The sequence below is a fragment of the Phaethon aethereus genome (assembly GCF_964289735.1).
Source record: "Phaethon aethereus genome assembly, chromosome: W".
Classification (NCBI taxonomy): Eukaryota; Metazoa; Chordata; class Aves; order Phaethontiformes; family Phaethontidae; genus Phaethon; species Phaethon aethereus.
The window spans coordinates 7,269,721-7,279,712 of record NC_138581.1 but is presented as its reverse complement, the minus strand read 5'-3'; positions in this window follow the sequence as shown (position 1 = coordinate 7,279,712).

The following is a 9,992-nucleotide window of genomic DNA, read 5'->3' as shown; positions in this document are numbered from 1 at the left end:
GAGTCACCAGCAAAGATAGCAGAAAGTGAATGATTTTAATATAGATTTGTAAAAAGGTACGACTTAACAGAATTTGATGGCAAGGTTCACTGTATTACTCACTTAACATGAGAAGGTGTACAAAGAGAAACCAAGTTACAATTAGATTGGAATGATTTGCTCGTGGCTTGAATTGGGTTGATGTGGCTTATACGTATATTGAGGAGAGAAAGTAGGGGAGACCCTCCTGCTGAGTCATGAGGTTCAGAGTGGACCGAAATCCACCCCTAGTCCCAGACTTGGTCAGTGGTTTATGTCTAAGGGATAGGGTATCAGGGATTCTGGTGTAGTGCTTGGTGTAACTTTAAAATAACAGCAATCCAATTCACTAACACTGTTGAGATAAATCACAATGTCAAATTATATAAAACTTAGTAACATAATTAACCTTATAAAACTTAGTAACATAATTAACCTAAAACTTATATATCACAGTATTAAATCATAGCGACATACTAAGATCAGACACTTAAAGAGATACAAAGAAAAGAGATGAATATGTACAAAGGTACCTTTAAATGTCCCCCTCGAATTCAGTCGAATACTCACATTGAATGCTTTGCGTCGCTCAACAGGTGACCAGTCGAGCCTCTGAGTTGATCGCGAACTTGAGGGTTCATGGGCTCTGAGGGGCATCCCACACAGAGGGAGATGATAGTCGCAGCCCGTGGCGGTCCAGGAGAGCTCAAAGGGTCTCACTTGGGACCACTATTTATAGGACTGGGAGTTGACTGAATTTAGGCATCAGTAAATGTCCATCCTAGCCACAAATCATTTCTTGGTAATTGAACTTCAATCAAGAATTCTCAATCAAGAATTGAAATCAAGAATATCAAGAACTAGAATTCTTGATATCCCAGTGATGCTGGTACTGATCCACCTGAATCACGGCTAGGTAAGATATGCTCCAAGGCGGTCTGGGGATAGTGAGTTACTGTCATCTACACAAGAGCGCTTGGTACAGTCAAGGGGCCCTTAACCGCCAAACTCTCTACTCCAAGGCCAAGGCTTATCCAGCAAGGAGGTGGAGAATGCACCACCACAAATTAGTAATTAATCACTGCTCCTGAATTTTTATCTGAGAAAAAAAAAGTCCAGAAAAAAATTGGAATTGTCAAAAAGCACTGAGAGAACAGCCATGAAAAGAAAGCTGAGTTGGAAATAATATATTGATTTCATGGGTGTATATTTATTTACTTAATTTTCAAGATCTCACATCTGTTGTATTGGCTGAAATACTGGTGCCACACCTTTCTATCAAAGACCTTTCATTTCTTCTGAAGCATTATTTCTGCTGCAGCTGGTGTGGAAGACAGAAACGGATAAATTGATTCTTGAGTTTTCTTCCATGACACAAAACCTTAAAAGTCAACAGGCATTGACTGAAGTACTGGACCATGTTGAATACGCAGAGTACTTGAGTTCATGTACCTGTTGACACCAAAGCCAGAGCAAACAAAAATAACCCTTATGAAATCGAGTGTTTTACACAAGAAACATGGTTCTCATGTTCTGTCATATTGCTAATGGCTGAAACTGGATTCCTTATTTTTTCTTCATTTAAAGAAAGGCCATACTCACAGGTATTTTAGAATCATAGAATCACAGAACAGTTCGGGTTGGAAGGGACCTTTAAAGGTCATCTCGTCCAACCCCCCTGCAGTGAGCAGGGGCATCTTCAACTCGAGCAGGTTGCTCAGAGCCCCGTCCAGCCTGACCTGGGATGTTTCCAGGGATGGGGCATCCACCACCTCTGGGGGCAACCTGGGCCAGGGGTTCACCACCCTCACTGTGAAAAATTTCTCCCTTGTACCTACTCTAAATCTGCCCTATTTCAGTTTAAAACCATCACCCCTTGTCCTGTCGCTACAGGTCCTGTTAAAAAGTCTGTCCCCACCTTTCTCCTCAGCCCCTCTCAGCCCTGGCAGCTGCAGGAAGGTCTCCCCGGAGCCTTCTCTGCTCCAGGCTGAGCCCCCCCAGCTCTCCCAGCCTGTCCTCCCAGCAGAGGGGTTCCAGCCCTCGGAGCGTTGCTGGGGCCTCCTCTGGCCCCGCTCCAGCAGGTCCATGTCTCTCCTGTGCCGAGGGCTCCAGAGCTGGACGCAGCCCTGCAGGGGGGTCTCCCCAGAGCGGGGCAGAGGGGCAGAATTCACCATTATGAGAGAAGTATTGATGACACCTGAATAATTCAGTAAAATAAAGAGAAAACTTTTAGTTACTTTATTTCAGTAAAATAAAGAGAAAACTCTTTCTGTGTTAGACTGTTACTCCAAAGCCACGGTTATGTATTTCTAAGTCATCAATTCCGGTTTGAGTCCTTAGGGAGATTCTATGTTATGCTGGAAAAACAGAGGATGATAATTAAGAGCAACCACAGCAAAGTGTTAATAGAGGTGAGAGGTGAGGAGGGACTGTTAAAATCACACACCAGGAGCTATATTTTTTAGTCTAAGCCAAGACTCCGTTACTGTCTGTTAGATTTCTCCCAGGAAAGACTACCAAGAGACTATCAGAGCCACATATGGCTCAACACAATGTTGGTACAACACCAGTGGGGTCTTCCTGGAAGGAAAACGCCTCTATTAAAGTCAACCAAAGCCAAGGGCTGTCATCTAGTAATTTAATCTGCTATCAACCTCATAATTTGATTTCATTATGTATTGTATTAATGGAGTGATTTGATCATTCTGAGTCTATTGATTTACTGATTTAATTTTAATTGTGACCTCAATTTGACCATCGCGTTGTTCGGTCTTTAATTGTCCTAGTAAAAATGTAGTGTATTAGCTCACTAATAGGCTCTCTTAAGTGAACATTTGCTTGCTCATCCTTTTAAATAAATCCATTAGAAGTATACAGAACTGTTTTATTCTGTCTGCCTGCAATGTGGGTCAGGCATTCTGAAGATACAATTAACCTCAAGTGAGAAATTTGCAAGCCACTAAGTTATTACACTGAAAAGTAAAACCAAGGTCTTTTCACCTTATTATGTAAAACATTATAAAGCCTTCAGCTTCTTGCTGGAGAGAGAATCCCAGAGCAGAGATGAAAAGATAGGATGAAATGAACAGAAATGCTGAAGTTTGGGGTTTTCTTTTTCTTCTCTTTTCCATTAGGCTATCAGTCAGGGAATACAGTACCACCAAGAGCCCATCTGGTGGCACTGTTAGCTGAAGTCTTTATTTCATAGACAGAAGGACAAATCTCAACACAAGAAAAAGAGAAGGAAAGGACAATTCTTGCTAACGGAGCTATTCATGTTGCAGTGGCCAAGTGCCATGGTCAAGCCTCATTTTACATGCCTGTACATTCTCTTCAGTCCCATTCTCAGGATTCCTGCAGCTGGGGAGTATCTGATTTTTTTCTTCAACAGATGCCTAAATGTGCGATCATCTACAGATATATGTGTGTGTCTGTCTACTTTTTTCCTGTAGTGTCAGAAATGTGGTAACGCTGAGCCTGATAAGTGTATTAACAATCCTAAACAGAAATTCAGAAATTTGAAATGCAGATGTGCTGCACACCTAGATGTATGGAGGAAATCTTTTATTTATTAGGTCTTGTTTTATACCTTAAAAAGCACTCAATATGCTCCTACTTAGAACTGCTTGTGAAGTCACCCTTGCTCTTTCACACTTTATGCATTAATGAAGAGTTAATATATCCCCTTTTCCTGGGCTAAATAACACCCCTTTACAGTCATTGAAATTACTGAATCTGGAGTGGAATGACTTGAGGTCGCTGAGGGAGAGATTCAGGTGCCTAAACCTAGGTGTCCAGGGCCATTTTAGGTGCCATAGGGTATCCAAGACACCTCTGCTGTGCTGCAGGTAAGACACGGGAAATCTGGGGCACCCACGTCCCGTTGGAAAGCGTATGGACACCAAGCGGGAAACCACACGGGATTCTCTCTCCCCAGGTGCTACAAGACCTTCGTAAACTCAGGACGCCTCAGTCCTGTAGGGAGCGAAGGCAAAGGCTGCTGGCCCCAGGGCCTACATGTGGCACTGGGTCGGAGCTCCTTCCGCTTTCCCCTCCCCGGTACCTTCCCCTGTCACTTGTTTGGTGCTGCCTGTGGCATTTTAGGACGTTTGCATGAGCTAGCTCATCTCGCTAAAATGGTGGCAAGTGTCTTAGGGGAGGAAAGAGGGGGCAGTTTTCTGCTATTTTATTTAATTAAATTGGTACAGCACAGGCCCAGAATCAGCTCAAGGGAGGGTGGGACCTCATGGCTGTGAGAGGGACAAGGAGGAAGGATGGGGACCACCTCTTCTGGCAGCATAAGCCCATGATGGCATTTTCCTGCATTTGGATCAGCACCTCTTGTGTCTCCCCTTGGAAGGTTTGGAAGAGGGCCTTGGAAGGCACTCTCTCCACCAGGCCAGCTGGCTGTTTTCAGACCCCAAGCCAGCAGCCCTCCCCAGATTTGATGTGGGAGGATATTCGGCATCTCCCTCAGCATGGCGTATACCCTCTGCGGAGCTACGCACCTAACTTCGCGGCACTGGGCGAGTCTTGCGGCTTTTGAAGATGGGATTTAGCTGCTATTATGAGAAAAGTATCCCACAACTAAAAATGCAAGTAGGTACCTTGGGGCATTTCTGAAAGCAACAGCAAACCAGATGTCTAATTCCAGATGAACGCTCGTGGAAGTCTTGCTATCGCCTCCAGCTTCTTGTTCAGAAAGAGATGTGGTAGGTCAGCCCAGGACTACCTGCTGACCCCTCTTAGGTGACTTGGGTACTTACCCCCTAAAATACTCCTAGTTAAGTTAGAGGGATAGGTTTTATTTCTGGTTGCTGTGCAAGTTTCATTGAGTCTAGGTCCCCTTCTTAATCAAGCCATTAACTTTTAAAGAAGCAGTAGAGAAAGGTATAATGTAACAGCAATAAAAATAATTAGGGTTGGAAATGGGTCTTTGCTGCTGCCTGTGAATTTGCAGAGGAAATCTGAGTTTTGACATACACTATTATTGTCATGCTGCATTGATATTCAGACTGATGGTTGCTCAGTGAATCTCTCTCTCTTTTTCCCAGTATAATGTGAGACAAATATACACAAGATGAGAATATCTATGTGTTCAAAATGCAGACTTTCAACCTGATACAGTAAGAAAGGAAGTTTGTAATTGAAAATTAATTCATACTGGAAAGTGTAGTCAATAGACAATTACTGAGATACAGCTTGTGTTTATTGCTTGAGAAATTTTACACAAGATTTATAACAACTAAAAGCAATTACCTTTACGTGTAAAGAACAGTATAAAAAGATGAAACTTAATTACTGTAGAAGCCTTCAAACATTCTTTATCTCATGTAAATAATCACCAGCCAGACAGCAATGAAAAAAAAAAATTAAATGTGAAAGTCAGCATGTTATCCATGTCAAAACAGATTACAGAAAAAAACCTATATTGTCCACAACTTTTGTTCTAGTAGTTTTACAGAAGTGTGGCACTACTGTTTTACTCCAGATGTAAGAGGTGAAAATTAGATAAAATGTTTGGCAAATTGATGTCACGTAGGCATGAATTTTTTAAAAGTATTGAGGTGCACCGCTGCCTCTTCCATCCTCTATGCCCACTCTTTAGACCCCACCGATAATCTCAGAAACATGGGAGCTGTAATTCTTCATGTGGAGACTTCTGAAGGAGCTTCCCTGGGTGTATTAATTCCCATTTGTGGGAATGGAAAAAATTATTTGCGTGTTGACCCAAGGCAGAATCAATGGCCTGCTCAGAGGTCTGCCTGGTAAGAAATCCCTAATGGCATCAAAATGGGATTCTCATACCAGGGGCTGCTCTTTAGCCCCTTCTGTCTGACCCAGCAGGCATGTTCATGCTCATTGAAAAGAATTCCTTGGGACAAGTTATAGTGGGAACAAGATGCCTGATCTAGTGAAGACTGTGTGCTACCTTGGGAAGTGAGGTACCGAATGCCTGGCATGAATAAATTCTAAAAATGTCAAAGATAAAGGATCTGTAAAGACACAAAAGCAAAGACACAACACCAAATGTAGAAGATGATTCAGAGTATGAAGACCACCTTAACATAGCAGAAGACCAAGGACATTTGGCAAATTGGAATAGTACTGAAGAATGGAAAGGTGAATCTTCTTTCTCCAGACTCCTGGGTTGTTTGTTGTCCACACACCCAGAACCAAATGCCTGCTGGAGTCAGGTCTAGAAAGAGGTTTTCCCTTGGCTTTGTTTCTGGAAATCGCTGTTTTAGGTTCAGATTTTGGAGGGAGTATGAGTTCTTTCTTTTTTTTGATATTTTCTTTTTCATTATGGTATGGCTCACATACTGAACAGATCTCGGTTCCAGTGGGCCTTGGGCATTAGTACTGTCTTTGTCTTTCTTTTTTTCTCTGTGATAGACAATAATTCAGACCCTCAAGGACCGAAATGCCTAACTCTAACTGAGGCGTGGGATCAGGATAAGATATGGAAGAAACATGCAACGGTCGGTAGAATACGAAAACTCAGATAGGATAAAGCAATGGTTCCTTTTTTTCTCTTTAATATCTGTGAAATTCAACCTGTGTACTTAGGTCTTTTGGTGAGCTAATATTTTTATAACATTTTCTTCTTTGTCCCAACATCAGAATGGAACATGCAAAATGAATATTGTTCATATGTGTGAATATTGTTTTCTCTTTCTAATTGTAATGACCATAATTAACTCTTAGATATTCATTCTGTTTTGTTTTGTTTTTTTTCTTTTTTGTTAAACAAGACCAATATGTGAATAAGTGTTTAATGCCTCATGTTTAAGACAATGAAGGTCTCCAGTCTGAAACCCTGTGAATGCGTCGTGGTGATTGCAGGGGAGTTTTGACTCCATGCACAGGTGCAGGGAAGAGAAACGATGAGAATTGAAGTACCTTTTCACCCTGGAGAGAAAGGAGGCTGCAAATCGGTTATAGAGAGAGAAGTAAATGTGTGTGAGTGGAAATTTTCCCCTGATCTTCCCTCTGCAAATTACTTCTGAGATTAAAAGAGTAATTGGGGGCGGGGGGGAAGCCACAAGAAGATTTATTGGTCAGTGAGTCTAGAGCTCGGGGTTCGTGCTGCTTTTGTTGGAGCTGCAGCAATCCTTTGGTTTATTTTAGATGCTGGGAAGGCATCTTTAGCAACCGCACTGTAACAGAAGCGACCCAGGAGAGGGAAAAATGTGCTCAGGGAACATGCAAGCTCCTGTGATTGCCTTCCCAGCAGCGTGGCACTGGGCTCAGGGGGATGAGTTTTCCTCTGTGGGACCCAGGCGGCATTCCCAGGGCTTCCTCACTGAACGAGGGAGGTGTCCTCTCCGTCCCGTCCATGCTTGGGCTTCCTGATCAAGGGTGGTCGTAGCAGTATTTAGTGTTACAGAGGGAGACAAAGACATCCTCCTGTTGCAGCCCGTTCCCGAGCTGCAAGTCCGAAAGCGAAACGTAGTGATGGGCAATGCAAGATACAGGTTAGCAGGGGAAGATCTTTCTACTTCTCTGGTGAGGTGTAGCTGGGGACTGCCACAGCTGGAAGGCCAGCAGTGGGGCCAGACCCCATGTGGAAGGGTAGAGCTGTCCTGGCGTGGTCTGTCTGCTCCTTTTTCGTCTTGAAGAGGGAAATCGGGACTCGATGGCAGAACAGGTTTGGTCCTTTGCGAGCAGCTTTGGCACAAAAGGCAAAACGTATGCGTGGGCTATTATGCACAGACCTCCTGGGTGACTTCTCAGCACTTGATTACATTTTAATTATTTTTGTAATGTGAAAGTGAGCGTACTCTCCTGAGAAGAAAGAACTGTTTCTATTAATCTAACAGGGTATAGCAGAGGATCAGCAATTAGCTGTGTGCTTTTTATTATGCTATAATTATTAATAACAAGGGGCCTCCAGGAGCCCCATTTTCCATAGCAAATCCCAATGCATTGAGCAGTCAGACGGTTCGTTTTGGTCTGGGTTTGACAGATGGATCAAATGCGGCGTGAGCCGCGTTGAACTGAGCAGAGCCTGGGCAGGTATCTCTAGCTGATGTACCCCGTGTGACGCGGTAGCACCAACACCAGTTCTGGGTGCTACACAAATGGGATCAAAGAAGGTTCCCTGCAAAACACAACCCACAATGTGATCAAGGAGCTACCTTCCTCCATTTCTGTTATTATAGTCTATAATAATAATATTATATTTATATAATAATAATTATAATTAAATTCTATTATTATATTTTCAGTTGTTATTAGCAGCACAGATGGACTCTCCAGCAGTTAAAGCGGACGGAGAGCAGTTGGGGGGCCTATCATAAGTGCTGGTCCTGTTATCTGCAAGTGGCCAGTCCTGGAGTCACGATTATGATATGTACTCCTGTACCTATTATAACACCATGTTTCAAAGCTACCTATGACTTGCCTGTAGTTTATTCAACTTCATGTTTCCCAGACCAGTTGTCTACAACCATGTCTCAGAACAAACTATAAGGAGAACTATTTTTTAAGTATCTCCTTTTCACCCAGACAAAACCCATTCTGACCACTCTTTTACTGAAATCCCACAGTTACTCAGAATTCTTTCTCCAAGAGAGGCTGAAGTGCTGGCGGGCAAGTAACTGCGGTATCAGAAATTCTACCTGTTGGGTCTGAAAAATATCACACGTGCAAAAGAGATTTGGGGAACCACATTTCTGAAATCCCTTATCTGGTTAGAGCACGCCCCATGGCTGGCTCGCCCTTTGGTGCTGTCCTTCGGAGGGACTGTGCCTGCTCCTTCCCAGGATGGCTGAGGCTGAGAAGTAATTTTCCCTGCCATGACTGTTGCTTGGTGTGAAAGTTTAGTTTTCGGGAAAGAAAAAGCATATATGGCCAGATAACGTAAACATGCAGAAAAGACTGTGAACTAAAATCTCAGTTCTAGCTGATCTAAATTTTTCAGATCTTGATACTGCAGCCTGATTATTCTTCTAAAAGTGCTTTTGGTGATTGTTTCTGGACCTAGTAACCTCCCAGCAAAATGGAGAATTTAACAACTGTAATTTTGTTAAGGACTCCTGCTTCTATTTGATAGCTTCTGCTACGAAAAGAGCTTTACAAGATTAGTGTCCCTCTGAGCAATTAAGTAGCAGGGTCCCCTAATCTCTGAAGTCATACACAAAACAAATAGAGTAGTAGATGTTGCTTCTCTGGGATCATAACAATTATTTATTGCTTTTAATAAGTCTAAGTTTGCTTGGATCTGTCAGGATAGCCTTTTCTACTAGTGTCAGTGGGTGTAATTCTAACAGTCAGTGGAGCTGATAAGGTGAAATCAGAATTATGACCAATGTATTTTTTTATTTTCTTGCACGATGAAGGAAAAAAAGAGCCTATAAAAACTCTGGGGAACTTCAAACCCTGTGGTTTTCTAGCTCTTTCATCAAAACCTGTTGTTTTAAAGTTTCAAGTTTATAAAGCTTCTCTCACTTTTCCACTATAGAGCAGTTTTATAGTGAGCTTGCACTAGTATTACAGGACAGAAAACCACTCATGTTGATCTTCTTTCATGGTTTTGTCTTGGTTTACATCACCTGAAACGTAGGTCAGGGTGCAGCTGTGATCAGGAGGGTGGGAAGGACCTAGCAAGGCTGTTTGCCTCTCGCACAAGTTAGACTGGGTGCCCCTCCGAAGATGGACTACGATGTCTCATGTCGTTAGTTTATCATATGTCGCTGTGTTTGGTCAGGAGGGGTGTGTTCCAGCATGAGAGGGGCAGTCGCTCCAATAATTGCTGGAAGTGTAAATAGGAAGAAGCGCAGTCTGAATGATGGATGGGGTCATGAATACATATTTTGGAAACTAATGGTCTTCCCTCCGTGTTTTCAAGCGGTCAGGGGGACTCCGGCTCTGTGGGCTTTTCTGCGCTGGGCAGTTGCACCACTGTCTGTGTCCATTTTTACTTGATCAAGGTGCCGGATCACCTCATCTCTTTGGGCAGGAAAAGTGCT